The sequence below is a fragment of the Dicentrarchus labrax genome, unplaced genomic scaffold (assembly GCF_905237075.1).
Source record: "Dicentrarchus labrax unplaced genomic scaffold, dlabrax2021, whole genome shotgun sequence".
NCBI lineage: Eukaryota > Metazoa > Chordata > Actinopteri > Moronidae > Dicentrarchus > Dicentrarchus labrax.
The window spans coordinates 4279088-4300999 of NW_026136708.1; the positions used below are offsets into that span (position 1 = coordinate 4279088).

A 21912-nucleotide genomic window follows, 5' to 3' on the forward strand; every position below is an offset into this window, starting at 1 on the left:
GTGTGTGTTTGTGTGATGTCTCTGGTTCTGGGAGAGGTTAGACCCGAGCTCAGGGCGCTTGGAGCCCTTCCCGCTCCCTGCGGAGAGGTGTGCGCCAGCAAGACGGGAACCAGGGCCTCTGCAGCTGCTAAACAAAAAAAAAAAAACACACCCCCCCCCCCCCCCCCCCCCCCCCCCCCCCCCCCCCCCCCCCCCCCCCCCCCCCCCCCCCCCCCCCCCCCCCCCCCCCCCCCCCCCCCCCCCCCCCCCCCCCCCCCCCCCCCCCCCCCAAAAAAAATAAAAATTTATTTTATTTTAAATTTTAAATTTATTTTTTTTTTTTTTTTTTTTTTTTTTTTTTTTTTTTTTTATTTTTTTTTTTTTTTTTTTTTTTTTAAAAAAAAAAAAAAAAAAAAAAAATTACTTTTTTTTTTTTTTTTTTTTTTTTTTTTTTTTTATTAAAAAATTTTTTTTTTTTTTTAAAAATAATTTTTTTTTTTTTTTTTTTTTTTTTTTTTTTCCCCCCCCCCCCTTAATTTTTTTTTTTTTATTGTAATTTTTTTTTTTTTATAAAAAATTTTTTTTTTTTATATTTTTTTTTTTTTTTTTTTTTAGAGCCTTTTTTTTTTTTTTTTTTAAAATTTTTTTAGGCTATTTGACAAACTGTCGAGAATAAAGGCAAAAATATAATTATAAGAAAGATTTTTCAATGAAAGTCGTTTAGTAATGTCCATAAAACTGAAAAGACAGACAAACTCAAGAGGATAATAAGTTACAGAGGACAGAAAGACAGCAGAATATTTACACAGGTAGGTGAGACGCAGGATCTCTTTTACAGTCCTGCAGGGACAACATGTTGCTCAAGGACACTTTAGCAGAGCGGATGCTTGCTGTCAAGACGGCTTGAGCACAGCCCATCCGGTTGAGCACAGCCCATCCGGTTGAGCAGCAGCTGAAGGATGCTGAGGAGTTCCTGGTTCTGGTTCATGATCATTTAAGCACAATGTGAAGTGAATAAGAATGGTGGAATCTGGTCTCATACACTGCAGGGACTGAATACAAACAAGTCTGCAATGCATTTAGGGTAAAGAGGCAGTTCGCTGAAGTAGCTCAGAAGTAACGCATGGCAAATAAGAAAGGTGGAAAATGAGAAAAGAATGCAGAAAATGTATCTCAACTTTCAGGGTAGGGACTGAACTGTCTCTCACTCGGGGTCATTTATCTGAATTCATTTATCTTTTGCGTCTGGGTCTCACAGAGAGCTAGTTATTATGTGCAAATGTGTGTGTGCGTGCTTTTTCTGTGCAAAAAGTGTGTATGACTGCCTGTGTGTGTCGGGTCAGGTGTTGAGTGTCAAAGTGAGTACCAGCACAGCGTAATAGAGACGTGGTGGGAAAGCAGCAGGTCTGACACCAGTGGGCTCTGTGATAAATGTGCGCTTTGACAAATGGACCCTAGAAATAATCCCATATAAGTACTCCTGTCTCTCTCGTCCACACACACACACACACACACACACACACACACACACACACACACACACACACACACACACACACACACACACACACACACACACACACACACACACACACACACACACACACACACACACACACACACACACACACACGGCTCTAATAGTGTGGATGGAGCGTAATGTATGAAAGAAAGAAAAAAGAAGAGTGAGAGAAAATGAGAGTGGTGGTCTTATTCCTAAACCTTACTGTAGGAAATATTTCTGATGATCAAAGAAGCCATTTAAAAACAAACTGTACTCAAACAATAACGGTGCCCCCTTTCTCCCCCTGACAGCTCGTCCACACAACATCCGACTCCTCCGCGCCCACTGAGCCTCGAAAACCAAAAACAAACTCCTCATCAAACGGAAAACTGATACAGTACCGCGAGGGAAGAAAAGGGCCTACAGGTGTCTGTGTGTGTACAGGTGTGTGTGTGTGTGTATGTGTGAGCCACAGTGTACAGGGGTGAGGCTGTGTGAAAACGTGCGGGCATGAGTGTATCTGTCTGCGCGACATCCCTCAGCCCAGTCGGCCCATGCCAGCACTTGCACAGCAGACATTAACTGTGGACACATGAGGGTATGTTTGTCTCCGCCGGGCATGCACATGCATACTTATTGGACCAAGGGTCTGTTTGCAATTTTTTCTTTTCTTTCTTATGTGAGAAAACAAGTTGTTATTATTATGAGTCAAGTGGCGGGTACAGCTTTTTGGCAGCGGGAAACGGGGCAGCAGAAAGGAACAGTAATGCCCAAAAAATGAAAATAAGTGGAAAGTTGTCCAGTTTCCTTTCGCCAATGCTGACTTTATTAGCTGTCTGTATATGTCCATAAATATTTATAAACAGTGTAAAATTGCTATAAAAGCAAGACGAGGGAGGAAAAAAAAACTCCACACCCTGAAAATGACGGGGCCTAGTATTGGTCTGGCATTAATCAGACGGTCATTAAAAATGAGGGGGAAATTATTAGTGACAGGCTTATGGAATTACATCATGCTACGGGTCAATGGGCCTCCCCCAAAAAGGAATAATAATGGGAGGGCCAGAGGTACCCCAGTGGTATCTGTAGCTTTGGAATTGGTGCGGATCAAACCCTATAAAGTCTTAAGTTGGCTGTATAGTGCAACTGAAATTGAAATTAGTGTCAATAGAGTGCTGCAGGAATGAGTGCTAGAACCCAGAAATGAGTTAGCATTTGTGCACTTGCGGTTCCCTCGTCTCGCAGTCACTGGGATTTTGGTTTGATGGCTGAAATAGGGTCTGTGGTTAACACAAGCTTAAAAGATTTTGTTGTACGACATAAAATACTTATAAATAATAATAAATACTCCATTCATACATTTGAAGCTTTTCCGTGTCCTAAAAGGTCCAGTGTGTAACATTTAGGGAGACGTATTGTCAGAAATGGAATATAATATAATATTCACTGCTATGTTTTCATTAGTGTACAATCACCTGAATGTAGGAATCGTTGTGTTTTCTAAAAATTAACCATTTTTATCTACAAATGCTGCGGGTGGCCTTCCATGGAGTCATGTTAAACCACCATGTTTCTACAGTAGCTCAGAACGGCGAACCAAACACTGGCTGTAGATATTGCATTTTTCGTTTTTTGCGGCCACAGTAGTTTCTCCTTCACATTTCAAAACCCGTTTTCATTCCCAGGTCATCAAATACAGACGCAAGCAGTGTTCAGGTAGTTGCAGTCTGCAATTTACGCTAACGACGTCACATGACTATATATCTTCTTTTTTTAACATCAGGGCTTTGGGATATTATTTCTGGTTTACCTGTTCTATGAATTATTTCCACATTAGGTAGACAGTCCAACTGTAACAACAAGAGATGAATCAATTCCAGAAACCTTGGAAAGCAATACATCCTCTGAATGTGATCTCTGAATGCTCAACCACCTGCCAAGACTGTTGTTGATGTTTTCCACATTGTACAACTTGAATTTCATTCACAATGTGCCAAGGACATTTCACTAATGCATATGATAATTGCAGTTTTCCGTTCACGCTAAATTGCAGCTAATATAGATAATCTTCCAAATAGTTACCTGTAACTTTTTCAAGCCAATGGGGAAGAATGAGTCTCATATGTTTTGGCCCGGTTTATCATGTTGACTCATCCGTCCATCTTTTAATTTAGGGCACATCCTCCATTGTCTATGTTATTTCTGACGTCATCTCTTCAAGGACAACTTGCAAACGTCCTGTTCATCAATTACATGTGCTATATTAACTTTTCACGTGAAATTAAATCTCTTATGAGCCCAGCCTCAGCTTCGCAGAATAAATGTTAAGTGCACTTACCATGGTGTTCTTTAAAACTTAGGTTATTATCTTGAAATTCCATCAATAAGCTGGTTGATATGAGAGTCTTGCAAAACAGAATGAGAAATGTATGCTCTGCCATAAGCAGCCAGTTTTCTGTTGAATTATCATCCCTTGTCAGAGTTTCTGCCAAGACTAGACTACCACTGGAGTAGACTAGAGTTTCCATAAATGTATAACTTTGCATGTACCGGAATAATTCCACCTATGCCTGAAATGTGCACACACATCGCGTTTCCAGCATAGAGAGTCTTAAAACCACAGAGTGTAAGTCAAGTGTCTCATAAACATGCAGTTTTCTGGCAGGCCCCAGCCTTATCCCCGCCAACCCTTCGCCCCCTGCCATTTCACACCATATCTGACATATTAGTGTCTCGTTATGGATCTCCGCCAAAACCAATCTTATTGGGCCAATTAGCGGGCCATGGAGAGGCAGAGCATGCCAGCGAGCTTGCTGCCTTTGTGAGAACTTATTTTTTCCACAGCCTGTGTATTCTCATAGGGGTGGAAAATAGTAATATGCCTCTGTGAAATTGGAGCATCACAGATGGGGGTTAACAGATAGTAGAGGTATAAGAAAATATTGCAATTGACTTTGTAGCCTAGATGTTAAATTATTTAACATGTTGAAGAATATTTAACTTAAATATTTGTTTAAGAAAGCAGCCTTCCTTTGCATAGTCCTATCGGTGTGTTCTGTACGAAGTAAATTTTCATGATAATCGTAATAATATCGTGTATTGCAATTATTTTGGCCAAGATAATCATGACATTTTCATGGCGTCCAATACCTTATCGGTATCTGCCTCAAAAATCCTGTATCGGCCGGGCTCTACAATATATTGCACTGAATCGCAACCCCTGTTTTGTGGTACATATCGTATCGCCAGATTATCACCAATACACAGGCCTAATAGATGGCAGCCAAAAGAAAGGTAATCTGTCCGTATATCATGCAGACTTACATCAGCTTGTGATCTAAGTGTCACTTCACAAACATAAATTAGATTTTGCCTCCCACACTCAAATGGCGAGATGACCTTTGCAACTGTTCCTACTGCCACATCAGATGGTTAGGCAAAGTCCTCCAAAATATGTAGCGACTACATCAGCGCCTATCTTATGTATGTATGTATGTATGTATGTATATTCTATACATGACCATAAGGAATGTTTAACTGCCTAATTATCCCTCGAACTGAAGTGTGTGTGGAAGGCAGCACCTGCTTGTAATATACTCTGTGTTAGTCATTTGAGCAGGTGTTTCCTTGATCGTATATTACATGACATTATGTGCTAAATATATTTCAGGTATTTCTGCTTCATCTCTCTAAAGCTACAATAATACTTCTTGAATATCGCTGCCTGAAGATGTGTATTGACGCGTCAACGTCATCGACGTCAAATTTTTGCGTCGACGCTTCACCACAGCTCGACACACATACATGGGAGACCAAAACATTGCAGAATGAAGGACGAAACAGCAACCTCCTCACACAATTCTCAATAAAAACCCCAATAAAAGAAAAAGTCCCAAAAAAAACAGCTCGCCCTAAATCATCGAAGGTATTGGAATACTTCAAATTTAGTCCCAAACGTAAAGGTCGTTATTTGCGCTCTGTGCTGTTGTGCTGTACAACAATGTAAGGTCCGTTTAACTGCCAGCCACCGCACTAGTCGCCAGGCCATTCATTTAACTCAGAGAGTGGTGGCATGTGACGCAAGGAATAATGACCCACTTCAGCACCGTCTTGTTTCCGTACAGCTACAGCAAGGCCCTCTCTTCAACACGTGGTTAATAATTGTGGTGTACTGTGGTGGGGTTTAATAGAGACTGATCCTTCTCCGCAGGGGAGAGGAGGGGACAGATTGTGTCCATAATCTTTCCAACAGTTGCACACCTCACTTGTAAACGATCATTGATAAAAATGACTTTTTGTCTTTTTTAAATAAGGGTATCACACTATATGTTTTTATTTATATTATTGTTTGTGCCGTAGCTATTGTAACTCAGCTAAGAGTTTGCCTGTTCTCCTTTTGTCCCTGCACAGTCCACAAACAGGAATGATCTCCTTTGTTGTGGTTGCTCATGTGCAGAATGGTAAAACATGATTCATGTCTAAACTGAATAACAGTACATTTAATGATAAGGCATTCAACCCAAAAAGTAAATAATACCAGAGTCAACAACAATGCTAGCATTTCTGTGAGGCTGTACTTAAACACAGTGGTGCTTTGAGCTAAATGCTAACAGCTTGCTCTCAATGACAGCACTAACATGCTAATGTTTAACAGGCCGTGTTCATCATCTTAGTGTAGCATGCTAGCACGCTTTGTGATATTGTATCGATTCTAACAAACACCACACAGGGCGCTGGCCTGACCATTGGTTCAGTATCTTGCCTGAGGACACGGGGACGGGAGGAGGTGGGGAGTGAACCGCCAACCTTGTGATCAGTAGATGACCCGACCTGTGGCACTAAAGGAAAAGGCTCAGCAAACACTACATGATCTGGTCACTATTAATGTCTATACAGAATTTTAAATGGCAATACATGTGACGATATTTCAGTGTGGACAAAGTGGCGGACTGACTGAGCAACCATCACTGTCTCTCTAGAGCCAGCCCAGTTGTGTGGCTGAAATGATAATGAGGTCAAACACTATATATATTTTGAGGTAATTAAAATCATAATCTAATTCTGAGTCCCAACAAACTTTACTTAACCCTTTTTTAAGATTCAGGTTTGCATTGACCTTCAATCAAAAACTACATTTCTCCACAATATTCAGAGGCTCCATCTTAATCTCCCTGCAACCCATCTTTAGGCCCCGATTGACACCAGCCTTGCCTACAGGCCTCGCATGAGCTCTGGTCAAAGTCTCTTTCTCCTCTGAGCTGGCCATTGTTGCGGGGGCTGATAAATATTTACTCTTCCCAGCTTGGCAGGGAAATGAGTGGGAGGGGAGAGGGACCCATTGTGACAGAGGGGTCAGAGACACTGACAAGCCAGCAGGGTCCTTCCTTCCCCACTGGCACCTAAAGCCCCAATACACTATTGGCTCTGCACCGGGACAGATCCACTGCCAGTAATGGTTGGAGCTGGGACGTTTGTGTGCGTATGTGGGTGTGTGATGGAGGTGGAGAAAGAGAAAGAGAAGGGATGGGGGGGGGGGACAGAGAGACAGGCAGACAGTCAAGAAGAAGACCACAGAAAGAGACACAGGCCCAGGGGAGAAAAAAGAGAGGGCTTTTGAAAAGGAGAGTGGAGAAGGTTCCCCTTTGAGAGCTGTTTACATGACAGACCACCAGCGGAACTCAGAAGACAATAGAGCAAAGAGGGTCCACAACACCAGACAATGCAGACTAACAGAAAAGAGGCACTGGTGTTATGAATACACATGTCCCTCCAGGCTTCATCTCCCTACTTACCCAGTTGTCCACAAAAGAAACCCAACAGTCATTTTTCCGAGGCAGAACAAAACAGGGCTTCCCAGGGGCAGCGAAATTCAGTTTGCCAAGCAACAATATTTGTTTAGTTACAATTCTTTATGAAATTTAATTCTGTGGGAAATGCAGTGAGAAAGAACATGAGTAAGTCCTCACTAGCTTGAGCTTCAGTTGGACATCCAGACCCCCCCCACCAAGCGTCCTCACTGTCACCAACAGGACACCATTAAGGTTGCGTATTAAAAGTCAGTGAGGAGGAAAAGGAAATTTCAATCACAGGGGGAACATTTTTTTTATAATCTATGTGTTTGGATATCTGTTACAGAAAAATAATCTTTCACGTGTACACTCACACATACATGTAGAGCGTGTCAGCCGGGTGTCAAACACAGATGTACAGGTCTGGCTTCCTACTACTGTGATCAAGGCCAGTCTTTTTTCGACAAAACCTCAGCACCTACAACAATAAGCAGAGCTCAGATTTGCATTGATCTAAAGCTCTGTGTCCGTGCCTTTCCTTCATTCATCATTTCCTCCCCAGTTCCCTGGTTATAAGATCTGTTTCCCGTCTGGGAAAATGAACAGAGAGTGGGTGAATTCAAAGCAAACGTTTCTCAGACTCTGGGCTGAATTATACATGAGACTGGTAAAATGACATACAGTGAATCTGTGAGACATATTACACCACATACAGATACAATTAGGGTTTTAGACTTTGGGTGAGCTCAGGTAGAGGAGTGTGTTTGTGGGCTACTCTATCAAAAGGTAGTAACATAACATCGGAGTTAATGTGCTCCAAACAGAAGCTTAAGCTCCCATTTAGAAAAAAAACAACAACATTATAATTACAATAATTATCTGTCCAACTTAATATACTGTCATTCAATGCCTGTGCACTGTCAGATATTGTAAAACAGGAAGCAGAAATTGCTATCAAATAACATAACTGATAAACTACAGATACATTTTTATATTCAACTGTTAGAAGAGGGGGTGAATGTCCCATGCTCTGGTCCTTATGGCTTCAATGGCAAAACCCATCAGTATTGCAGCCTGAGAGACAACAGAAGACACTCTTCTTCCTCCCCATCAGAACTGTTTGAACTCACTGCTCCTGTCATGTCTGAATGAAGTTATGAGGAACATTAATGTAAAAGTCACCTGTGTCTGAATAACAAAATGCCTTCACTTTAGCAGACAGATGAAGCCAGCAATGTTATAGATTGCATTACTGAAAAGGGCTTAACTAGACCAGAAGAGTATGTTCATACTGCAAGTGAATGTGGACCAAAGTGGTGGACCAACCAAACAACCAACCAAAGGACAGAGAATGCCATCCCTAGAGCCACACTTATTCCATCCAAAAATATTAAATCAATATGGATAAACATGTATAGCACAGTGGCAATGTGCCCTCTAAAGAGACACACTGGAGTCCATGTTTAGATCACTCCTAATGCATCATTTGTCACAACTCAACACTGGCAGTAAAGGAATGAGGGAGGACAGCTGAAGTGGAGGTTTTAAGTTGAACGACAGTGACTTTGGAGAGGTTGTCTAACCCGCCTCTATCTGCCCTTGCTCCCTGAGCACTGGTATCATGCCTCAGAGGGACAAGCAAAAAAGGACAGTCTGCATTAATGTGTATTATATAACCATTACTGTGCATAATAACTTCTCTACAACAACTTGGCTGGATACAGCATCTGGTACGAGCCAAATATCCAATAATAGAGTATGTGAGCATCTGTAGTGGAGAGACTCAGATTCCTTCTGCTTCATTTAACTTCCATTAAATGAGCATACTGTATATTTTCCCTCTAATAACCATTTTAACATCAAACCAGCTGGATTATGTCTCACATGTTTTATTTTATTATACAATATACAGGAAATGCTCCCATATGCATGTAATATTGTAACAGTAGTTAGGGTTTGGCGTTACGGAAAAAAATAGCCATAGTGAGCCCTCCAATGCAAAGGTTCCATATATGATGCCTTAAACACTGATACGGCAGAATTATTTTGGGGATTTACACCAGCTAAATGAAGCTTTTGGCCATAGAATAGGTTGGCTAATACTAACAATGCCCTTTTCCAAGTTCAAAATATTTGGAAAACCAAGATTTTTAAAAGCATCTGTTATTGATCACTTACCTAACTAAGACTCTATTCAAATAGTCCAAACTGTTCCAACATTAGCAGTTTTTCATCACATTTATTGTCCCTTGATATTAATATGTGGATTCATTATACCAAGCAAGGTTAATCATAAATCAAACTGTGGATGTATATCAACTTAAATCATATTTTGGCTGCAGAGCCGCCTCCAACTGAGCTTAGGCACTGATGTCATTTCACCACACCTGTGTCTTGTTATATCGAGGAGTGGTGTTTTCCTAACGCCTCCCTATCACATCAAGAAACACAACAGATTATTAAAATCAACAAATCATAAACTTTAATGAAGACATCATCTCGAGCCATCGCAGCTGAAGCTTTTAATGAAGCAAAAAAAATAACTTGCGATTGACTGCCAACATGAGGTTATTGGACATGAAACGGCTGCCAGAGGCGTCTTCAGACAGACGTACTGTAGTATTAGATAAACATCCCCGAACCATTCATTAGGCTAATAAAGCCTGCTGGATAACCTGAGGCCTTGGATGATGGAGCAGAAGTCATTTACAACTCTCCACGATCAAAGTTAGGCAGGCTGTGTGTTGTGTGTTGTGTGTTGTGTGCTGTGTGTTGGGGGGCACAATGAGCTGGCTGCCAGGCTCAGCCCAAATGTACAGTCAGCCTACTAATCAAGGGTTCCCATGCACGAGACAGTCAACACAGCTGCTAGCGGGGCGCGGGGAGGGAGGATCAACGGCTGGTTACTGGCCGACTAGTTTGAGAAGAAACATTAAGATAAATCATAAAATCCTAGATGCTTTTTATTTTCCCTCTAGCCACCTTCCTGTGGTCGTCACTTGCTGTGCTGCATTTGCTCGGCCCATTGTTTAGCAACTGAATGAATCCATCTGAGAATGGTTTGTCTTTGTGGTAATTCAAGTCACTGTGATATTTGAACACTGCATATACCCTACAAAAGGATTGTAATATAACATTAACCATCAACAGAAAAGAGCACAGGTGCTACATCAGCATGTGCGACATGTGAGTGAGACAAATCTCAAGACTGTCATCTCGTAACTGAACTGATCACAAAACAAGACGTGTCAGGCTGAGCTCAGAAGGCTACAGTGATACAAATGTTAAAGCACACTGTAGGTTTGCTTTGTGGCAATTAATCAGAGCAGCACATTGCAATGTCACAATCAGGAAAAACTCACGGAGGAGTACAAGTAACACTGTTGATCAAACACCGGGCACAAGTTATAGTAAGCTGATGTTTGATAATGAGCAGGAGGGCACATTTACAGTGTGTAAAGCACTGAGCTGAGGTTATAGCCCGGCAAATCATCAATCAGTGAGTTTTTTTCCCCTCATATAACAATATACTGGCTTTTTTGATAAGGATCCCTTACATTTGGTTATCAAAGTATTATGACTATGATATGTATTGAGTACGAGAATGTATTGTTGAAAAAACAACTTGTCATTGTTTCAAAAGAACTACAAACATATCTTTACATTTATATGTGTTGCAATGCATTATTTTATTTCTTTCCCCAATAAAGAAACATTGGCCTATATATTAGCCCAGTGAATCAGTCAGGCCCTAGAAAACAGTTGGGGCTGCACTGGTAAAGGGTGATTGAGATTTTGCATGTCAGCTGCTTCACAAGGTTAACACTTGCGAGGTAAAAAGCTGAAATCCAGCATTTATGTTACAGAGTAATCCACCAGGAATGCAGGCCTTTACCTATTTGATTGCCCGCCGCAGCACTTTACCATTGTACTGCACCACATTCGCTAGGTTCAACTGCTTTTACCCTGCGGCCCTAGCACAAACAGGAAGCACTGCATTGTGGCGTGAAGTGACCCGGAGCTGTGCGTCTACTTGTTGGTGGTGTGGGGGCTATAAATAGAAAATAACATGTGTCCTTCCGTGCCGGTGTGTTTTAACCTTCTGCGCTGGTACCCCAGTCGTATCTTACTGTAATACGTTGTAGCAAACACCCAGCATGGAAGCACTGATGTAGAGTCCAACCAGTCCAACCAGCTCACTGAATGATGCATGGTGAATAATTTAGTGAGCATTTTCCATGACATTGAGAAAAGTTATAATTCTATTAAAAATCAATATAATTTCTTGATCACATCATCTTTAGCTCTTTTACTAACTACCTCAAATTACTTCCCTCATGCAACAGCCACAATGTTAATCACTGCAATTTTGGTCTACTTGATTCTGACCACAGTTTCCTGTAGGAAATGATGACACTCGAAAGGGAGAACACATGCAGAGGAAAATGATTCAAGTTGATTTAAAATGCACTGAGAGTCTAAACAGCCAAAAACTTCTGAACACCACATCACCATAACAATTAATAATTAACTATTATTATTTGCAGATTTCCACTTTCTGACCTGGCTTCAGCAGAGTTAGCCCTGGACTAAGGTCAATGTTTACTTCCTTTAGGGCTCTAGAAAGCTTTTCAAAGGCTGTGAAGTCTATTAGAGGCAGAGTCCAAGCAGCTGCAGGCAGGAGAAGCTGGGCTGGGCAGCGCTGAAGCCTCCAGTCCAGCAGAATCAACAACAGACGCTGTCCATGTTACAAAGCAGCCACAGCTGCTCCTTTCTAGCTGCTCTCCAAATTCACCCATGATTATACACACACTCACACAGACACACATACAATGATCACACACAATAATAAATGAATCCAGGCACGCACCTATTACGCAGTCAAACCCTCACACATGTGCACGAAACCATGAAAGGTGCGCAAACAGGAACGAAACCACAAACATGTTCACATACACTGAATACATATTTTACGCATAGTTGCACACACACTGGTGAGTGTTCTCTACATCTAAACTTGACAGGGCAGCGAATGTGAAGGAATGAGCAGGGGGGACAGACTGGCGTCCAACTTGAACCTGCTGAACAGAGAGAGTTGTTGGCTGACTGACATGGCCCTGAAAGCCTTTCAGCAGGTCAGGGCAGAGCGAACCAGAAAGACAGATTGAGTGAGTGTGAGAGAAAAATGTGTCTGTGTGTGTTTGTGTGTGTTTGTGTGTCTGAGAAACCAAGTCAAGAGTGATTGAGTTAGTGAGAGAAATGCGTGCGTGTGTGTGTGTGTGTGTGTGTGTGTGCACTGGTGATTACCTGAGCATTTGGATTTATACTTTAACATGAAGTCATGTGTTGGAAGAGGTAAAAAGGGACACAGTTCACCCTGAACTGTTGATACTATTTTTCTTGGTGGGGATAATCTGTGAATATTCGTACACCATCACACACTGCTATGACCACAAATCATCCAACAGGCATGTTTTGAGAGTAAAATACACTCGATTCACACATCCCAAATCCCATCAAAATATCCAAAACAATTCTCATTAAACAGTGGTTGAGTGATGCATGTTTTCCTGGTATGAGCCATTTCTTTTTAGAGTATGAATCCATCTTAAAGGTCTGCGAGGGCACTGTGAGCTGTGAGCCGTAGGTAAACACGTTTACCTTGCTCACTGACCCAGTTGTAGCGAGGTGAAGAACAAACATCCTCACCTATTACTGGAGGCTTGTCTGGACTCGCCAGACAGAGGCACGGGGGAAAGGAAGAGGACCAGGAACGGCTGCTTAACTGCTCGGTTCCTAACTCTCTCATGTTGTCTTTATTAGGCTGCTTGTGATCAAGGGACACCGATTAAGGATTACTGACTTCCCTCTGTTAAATTAGTCTGTACAGTACTGAGCCAAGAGGAGGGATGATTTTATGTTGGCTTTGTGATAAATTCTTTCTTCAATGGCTTTCTGACGTGATGACATAAAACAGCAACATCAAAATCAGGATATAATGAGTTTGCTGTCTTGGGATGAAAAATATCGTAGTAAATTAAAGCTGCAAGCAGCAACGTATGGGCCCCTGCACCCTGTGTGCACCGTGGCGTCGTTGCTCGATGTCAGTGAAGAGACGGCTCTGAATGTTCATGTATCTTGGATGCCGTTAAATGTCACTTCCTGTGTCCACTGTGTGGCGCTAGAGAACACTCAGTAATTATATGTTATGTTCCAGTACAAAAAGTGTAGACCACTCCATTCAAAATTTGATGTAAATGAAATTATGACTCTCACACAAAGATTACATCCTGTTTCCGGTAGGTGGCGCTATGACTATAACTGAATATTGGCACGCAGATGTGTTCAGGCTGGGACCCATCAAACCTGTTAAATTTGGAGCCGATTGGACAATGTCCACTAAAGATACCAACAACTTCCTTGGACAATGTCCACTAAAGATACCAACAACTTCCTCTTTCATGGCGCAACATCAAAATTTGACACCACGCCCCGAAAACTCAACGTGGAACAATAATAATGCTAGCAGATTTAACTCCCCCGTTCAATGCCCCAACCATAATTAAACATTTAACAAATTAGAAGCCCTGTTTTAGCCTTAGGTTACACCTTTTTTGTGGACAATGTTATCTTATGCTAAGTTCCAAGAATGGGTCACAAAAAGCAACAATGCCTTCGAGTGGTGAGTCACACACTGTTCCTACATGATCCATAATCCGTCAACTCAAGGAATCAAACCCTACAGCCATCAAAATAACAAAAGTACTTGTGCACTATGTGTGAATAATTAACTAGCAACTTCATTCCAATATTTGTAGAGGGAGACATGTACAATTCCCATAACGCCCACCATTCAACAAATAGCAGCATTCTTCTCCTCTATTCCTCCTTCAAACCCTCTTTAAAAGGAGCATCAGGAACCGTTCTACAGGGATGGTTCTCTACATGATTGCTATCTTCATCCATGTTCTTATAGTCGTGCACAACTTTTTAACGTCAGCTAAAAATGTTAGAACATAATAGTCTTTCAATGCTCATTCAAAGCAAGTGCTGTGACTATTTGCACGATATATATGTCAACAAAAGTACTTTTTAAAGAGGAAAAGGTACAGTATCATGTTTTGCTTTGCTAAGAGACTCTGAACAAATGTCTTACCTGTAGGATGACAATGGACCATGCTCTGCATCTATTCATGCGTTCAGACTCTGCAACGCCTCACAGAAACAGGTAAATCTGTAAAGAGATACGAAGAGAATATGCAGTATAATATCGGTATTTTTTTCAAGATACATTGGAATCAAGATTAGGATCAAGACTGGGGCCTTGAACTACTTAAAAAAAAAAAAAAAAGATTCCACTGGAGAAAAAGATCAGCAGGACTGTAGCAGGAATGTAGAAAGCGAGGCTTCTACAATGGGTGCATCTGTGTCTTCAATAGGAAAAAAAAAATAACTTAATGCTAATTTTCCATGAAAATCCTCTGGAAACAAGCAATTCCAAACTTTCCAGCTACAGAGACTAGCCCACGAAACAAGTGATGGAAGAGAAATTGTTTTAATTGGCAGAGAAGAGGAGGAGAAAGACTGAGAATGTGTTCATTAAGTGCTCCAGAGACCTCAGAGCCGAGTGGCTGCAGTGCACACATAGAAAACAACAGCAGCAAAACCCAGACACAAACACGCACATACGTACTAAAGCTTGCAAGTCCTTTCCCTCTACCCTTCGGCTTAAACACACTGACCCTGCTAGCTGAGAGGTCACACCACTGCCGGGTCCCCTCAGTCCATTAATAAGGTCCGAGGAGGTCACTTAATGGTGAAGATTACACACACTGACAGAAGAACACTCACATAGTATAGTGAGGGGTATTTTGCACTTGCAGGAGAGGCTATAGGCGATGATTTGACGGGCTAGGAGAAGAAGAGATGAGAAGGTTTGATAAGAGGGGGAAAGAATTGGGAGACTATATCCCCCTCCCTGTGACGCCAGTCCAGAAGGATACAGGTAGCCTAATAACAAGGTTATGATATGTCCTTGAGTATGTCTAACGGCTCTACAGAACAGAAGGCCATTCAAACCCAACATATGGTCCACATCACCAATTACCAAGGTGTGCGTCGATAGGGACAAGATGAAGAGAGTGGTAGCCACAGAGGGAGCTGAAATATACATGACAGATGAGGAGGGGAGGGAGCCAATTTAGAGTAACAACCTCAGGTCAGAGGGGCCTATTTCACCCAACATAATGGCTCAAAGTTCCTCCCCAGTCTCCTTGTCTGAAACAGTGGAAGTGTGGATAACTAAATTATTCAAAACTACAAAAATAAAGTCATTTACACATAGACAACATGCTACTGAGAGCTGCTTTGGGAGAAACAACTCCTCAAATCCTCAAACCGTTTGCCTCTTGGCATAAAAAAGGAATGTAATGCAAGATTGTACTAAAATGGCTTTTTAATCAAGAACATGTTCCCTGTTTTTTTTCCCTCCTTCAGATATGACTTTATGTTCCATGAATATCAAGCATTTACTATGTGTCCCATGTGGGCTGTGTTACAAGGAAATAAATCTGGTTTTACGTCACTGACACATTATTGTAAAAGAAAACAATATATTCAAGAGCAAACATTGCATTAAAATGTTTCTTTCTGACTATTCAAATTTACTTTCTACTCAGTAGCTAGGCTAACATCCTAGTCTCCCAGATACAGCTGTTGTGAGGGTTTTATTTTGAAAGAATTGAATGGCTTCTTAAAGGAAAAAAACAATAGTCTGTGGGGTAGAGTACATGTGAGAAAGTGCTGCCTGTAGTAAAGGACAGTAAAGGGACCGTTGAAGTTTGAAGGCGAAGAGGCGGCAATAAGTTCTTCTTCTTCAGTGTGGTTTACGACATGTGCTGGTACTGTGTTGCAGTGTAAAGGCCCAGGACTCCATGCTGATTCAGTCCCAGGAAGACCCAGATTGACCCTGATTAATTTGCACACAACCATCTCTCAGACAATTCCCATCTACCCCAGGTCACTGGTAGGCCCAGGTCAAGCATGCGTGCACCAATTAATCCAATGGCTCGAGTCACAGTCTGCTCTCATTTCCAAAAGAGTCACTCAAATTCTGGGGATCTGAAACCAGAATTCCCCTCCAAAATACAGAACCCCCTTCAAAAAGGATGAGGCACTAAGCATCAAAAATAGCACTTTTCCATGGAAGGAGCTGATCAAAAACTGCTTTCAAAAGTCACTGGTTTCACAATAACAGGCTTATGCTAAAAGGAACTACTCCCCGAATTCCTACCTTTCCACAATTCTGAAAATGTTCCCTTTGAGCCTGTGAAGACACAAACAATCTGTTGATTCAGTGGCAGAATCCTTTCCCCTAAGCCGCTATTTGCTTTAGCGGCGATGACACAAGGGGAGGAATTTGAGCAATGCCTGTGTATCGCAGACTCATTTCCTCCGAGCGAGAGCCATCTCCAGACAGACAAGACAGCACTGAAGTCTGGTTTATTCCTGCGCCGCTGGCTCCAGGTCAGCCAGTGTCCTGCAGACATGTTAAACACTGGTGATTCTGATGTCGAGGGGCTCACCGTCATACAAAGACATGCACTCACATAAGTCTGTGTATGTGAGTGCATGTCTATTTCCTAACCATTTATTCATAACAAGTAGCAAACATGTAATGGCATGAAGCATTCGTACATGGAAACACTTTCTGTCACAAAACTGTATTTTCCAATGAGCTCATCAGACGTGGTTGAAAGCCCATCACTCATCACTTGTTTGTTTTGTCTGAATAATGAGCGGCACCCAATCATTGGCTATCAAGACGATAAATTCATCTGAAGACATCATTCTCTGAGCACGCCCTAATCCCTGCCCTTTTATCATTTTCAAAGATTATTTTGTGCCTATAGGATTCCAAAGGGCTTACTGTCTCATTCTGCACAAATGGAAGTCTCTCCCAATTGTAAGGGATCAAAGTAGCCTCATAACTGCGCCGCTTTCAAGTAGAAAATGAAAAGCGTGAAAAGCCAGAGCACGCTCTCTCTGCGATGGGATCAACTCAAACTCAAGCAGCCTTGAGAAAACTTTGCTTGTTCAATAGGGGATCAATGCCAGCAATTATTGTGGCGTTTTGCCATTTGCGCTCATTCTCCCTTTCTCTGGCCCTCCCTGATACTTTCCAATGGCAGGTCAATTACATGTCATGAATTTACATGCTAGTAAAATGCTATGCGTAGTTTAAAGAGCACTGAAGGATGACCTTTTTCTCAAGTACTCCAAAGTCACTGAAAAAAGAAATGGAATGAACTGTGCAAGCAGATTAGCCATCTTTGCACTTCATGGATGCCAGCCAGGAAGCATCTACCTACTCCTCGCTCTCTTTTTTCAGCTGTTCGATTTAATGCCAGATATGTAAATTGCCTCTGAAAGTCGCACAGGAGCTCATACAGGACCAGTCGGATACTAAAAGGCAACAAAAAAAAGGAAGCCTGTATCAGATGACATAGGGATATCGACATGGGAGATCTGCAGTGATGAAAGCACTGGAGTATGGAGAGAGAGAGAGAGTCGCAAAAGGCAACAGTGAGACCAAAACAGGCCATGGTAATGTGGACTTAACAAATTAAATGACCACAGGGTGAGGTAGTTGGGGTTAAAAGGGATGAATGAACTTTAGAATAAAGTCAGCCCTCAGTTTTAATCCCGTTACTAACAAGAGTCGCCTGAGTGAACCTACCTGTACAGACTTTTGGAATACCTTGCCCCAAGTAAAAAAAAACAGAGATGAATACCCACAAGCGCAGGCAAGTGCACATCCACCCACATACACACCTGTCACCTCATTCTTCTGTGGGTGGATCACTCACTCCAATCCTACTAAAACATCTTATCCAGATAAAGAGAGGGGAAAGTAGGTAGACGCAGCGTTTCAGAGATCAAAAGAGCTGGTTCTTTGAGAACTGGGCAGTGGGTCGGCCTCAAAGGGAGGACAACAAGGACGTTGGCTTGAAGCCTTAGCCACAAGGAAATGTGTCACCTGATATCATCAATAAATGAATTATTAACATGAAAACTATTTGAAAAGTTAACTCTAAATCTCTTCAGCAAAAATTACAGCAATTTCTCAAAAGTCACGTGGAATCTGTAATGTTGGGAAGGTGATGGCCTGACGCCTGAGGAGAATCAGTCAAGGAGGTTTGTCTTTTGTTTACATTTCTGTTTTTCCAGTGAAATGACAAATGGGCGTCAGAGCAGGCAGGAGCACACAAGACGGCAGCCTTGCAGCTGTTCCTGTGTGCCTTAGCACCGTCACTGTTTGTGTTCCCAGGAGAGGCGGACAAAGCGCTTCCAGGTCGCCCACTAACCTGCCTTCTCATTACCAAAGGTCATCCTGCTGGAACACAAGGGTGACCTCTCATGCCAAAGGTCACTTAGAGAAGAGGAGGATGGGGAAGAGGAGGGGAGGATTAGGAAGAAAAAGAGGAGTGGGGAAGGTGAGCGAGAGTTACGACTAAGAACCCCTCACTTTCATTTAACCTCACCATCCATCTTGGGACTACTTCTTCCTGTACTGGCACTATTGTGTTGCAAATCATCTTGACCTCCTGTAGGCACTTCTTGACGCCAAAATCAGCAAAAAGTGAGATTTAAATTCACCAAATAAGGCCCCTTTCAAGGCTCCAACGTGAAGGTTTTGTTCTATTGCTCCCTCCTATTTCCAGGTTAAGTGTTTGGCATTTGGCACAGGCCAGGGTGAATGCCTATAGATGGCATTGCTCTTAGATCACAGCCAGCTCATTAGCTCTGGCCCGCTGTTGCCTTCACTCAAACCAGACCAAAGACGTGATCGGGTGGAAATTCAAAGAGGGTTGGAGGAGGGAGGGGTGCATGGGGAACAGATATGTTTCCTTGGATAAGGCAGAGCCTAATAATGACTTCCTGTATTTAGCCTGGAAAACAAAACAGAGAGGCACCGCGAACAAGAGTGTCCATGGTGCTGTCCAAGAGTGCTGTAATGCTTTTGATGTAATATCTCTAAAGGTTATGTACAGTGGACATGACTATGATGGGGCTGGGTGGATGATGGAGAGCTACAACATCTGGATCTTGTAGTACATGTCTCTTGAGTTTCTGATAGTATATCTCTTTCAATAGAGCAACAACACCCTCTTAGTCCATCTACGCTGCTCCCTCCGCCTCTTGTTTGCTTCTTCCTCCTTCTCTTCCCCACATCCTCCATCCTTTACCCCTCTCCTTCAGGGCCATGTGAAAACCCCCAATTACTAGAAACACGAGAAGTGCTAACTGTTGGACATGAACTTGGAATATGCAAAACACAGGAGCCCTTAACAAGGACCATGCTGAAATGTGATTGAATGCGTCAGCAGGTCGTAAAAGGCCCCCTCAAGATCAATGTAATTATGAAAGCTTTACGTGGAGGACTTTCCGGACTGGGGAGTGACCAGCGACAGGAGGAGGAGGGTGCTGCCAGCATTATGTTCCACCAACAGAACCCCTTTTAACCCAACAAGTGGAGAACAAGCGAGGTCTTCCAGCTGCCTTCCATCAGCAGCTATAATAGACGAAGGGAAAGAAAGACGGGACGAAAGAAAAGAGGTTTGTAACACCTGCAGCAGGGTGCCAGCAAACATTCCTTGGTCCTCGGGCCCCTTGGTGATGCACTCTATAAATCCTTGTGATTAGCTACAGTAGCGGGCCTAAGTGCCACTTAAATCAAACCCCAAAGGGGAAGTTGTTGTGACCTCCAAACTTTGGAAATGTGATTTAGGCCCAAGTGATTATTACAAAAACAAAGCTAGTTCTGTTTCTCTAATAAGAGAGGATGGAAGGAGGAAGGGTGTGATGGAAATGTTTGAGAAGAAGTGAGTGCAATGGGAAGTTTGCAAGAATAAGCCATTATTTGAAGACTTCATGACAATCAGGACAAATAACTCCATGTTATTAAGCTATTAAGTAAACTTCAACTAATAATAAGTCCATTATGCTTTAGTATTCTGGGAAGACTACACACCCAAACAAGACACAGATGTGCATATAGGACCTAAGCCAGTGTTTTCATATAGTGATTGTGAAAACTGTAGTTTGTGGTGTCTGCTTTTGCTCCAAAGTCTGAATCAGCACCTACCCATTTATCATGTTTTTCAAAGCTTCTCCCACTGGACAGCATCTCCAAAAAGTAACAGCAAAGATGAGAGGAGGGGTGTGAGTTGTAAATCAGACTAAAAGCCGCCAATGCATGACATGCCTGGGTAATCACAACATTAACCTGAGCCACAGCTATTCAATAAATGAGAATGGGACTGACCCCCGAGACAAAAACTCCACAAATCACAATTAAGTCCACCGAATAAAGCAGCAGGCCCGACTGTAGCACAGAGTCTCCGGAGGTCTATAAACCTGTTGTGCTTACGGTAACAGAAGGGATGGCACAGCTCAGGTCCGACCTGCCAGACTATTGTTGACAGCTGACATAGACCAGACCCAACGGCACTCTTTGACTCTTTCTACATACAATCTATCAGCAACATAATACTACTACTTATACTGTAGACTATTGTAAAGAATCATTTGCAAATTATTCACATAACATTTCATTGCATTCAGCACCTCAATCCACAAACATGTTCTGATTATGAGAATGCACACCTTTTCTTCTGAGCATATGTCCACAACCACAGGTCACAGCCTGGCTATCAAAAGGGGCTGTTAATGGCAAAGCTAATTAGAAAGACCATTTTGGGACAGTTGGACTACAGCTGTTATTAGGGCCTCTAGACTCTTACACTGTGTTCCAGTTATTATTATTTTATGGCTAGAATGATGTATATTTTTATGTAGTATGGTACATTCTCACTGAGACATCACACAATAGAAATAAAAAAGCTACTCATAGCAGGAAAAAACACACTGTGTGCCAGAAAAACAGCAGGTGTAAGCAGATGTTTAAGTGTAAATGTGGACTCATCAGAAAGAACAAAAAAAAGGGAACAGTCTGACATCAAACCTCGACCCTTAATCTTAAAACACACAAATACACAACTGAAAGAACAAAAAAAAAAGGTAAGAAAACAAAGAAAGTGTTCACATGCAAAAATTTCAAGGAGGGGAACACAAGGATAGCTACATACACACACAGACACACAAACTAGCCAAACAGTACGCAGTGAAATGCTCTCGAGCTGGCCTTGACAGCTGAGGACATCCTGTGAGAGGGCTCATGTCTGCGCTGGCAGCCAGGGACGATCAAGAGTAGAGTCCTACAGGGTGACGTAAGACTTGCACAAGAGGTGTGCGCATTCATCTGTACATGTATGGGCTCTCACGCTTTCAGAGAGGGAGCTGTCTGGCTTAAAGCCACGAGTCCTAATAGGCATTGGTTTCTTAAGACAACAGGGGACAGCTAACTGGTCAGATAAGAAAAAGGCCTTTTTATATGTAGAAAGATTTGTGTGATTACCTTCAAACTGACAGTGTGCTACTGCTACAAACTCGTAATACAGGTGGACATTTATAAGCTCACAGGATGACTTCAAAACATATTTTGCCATGAGAAACACTTATTGTACATTCCATACTGATGAAGTACACAAGCATATTATAAGTTATGTTTAAATATGC

General features: G+C 42.2%; 1 protein-coding gene across 1 annotated transcript in view; it reads right to left on the reverse strand.

Moving 5' to 3' along the window:
- disp1 (dispatched homolog 1 (Drosophila)) overlaps positions 1–21912 on the reverse strand; it is an 82469-nt gene that overhangs the window by 45661 nt on the left and 14896 nt on the right. The window contains 1 exon segment of the mRNA XM_051408571.1: positions 14429–14506. The gene's annotated coding sequence lies outside the window, so the exon portion shown is untranslated.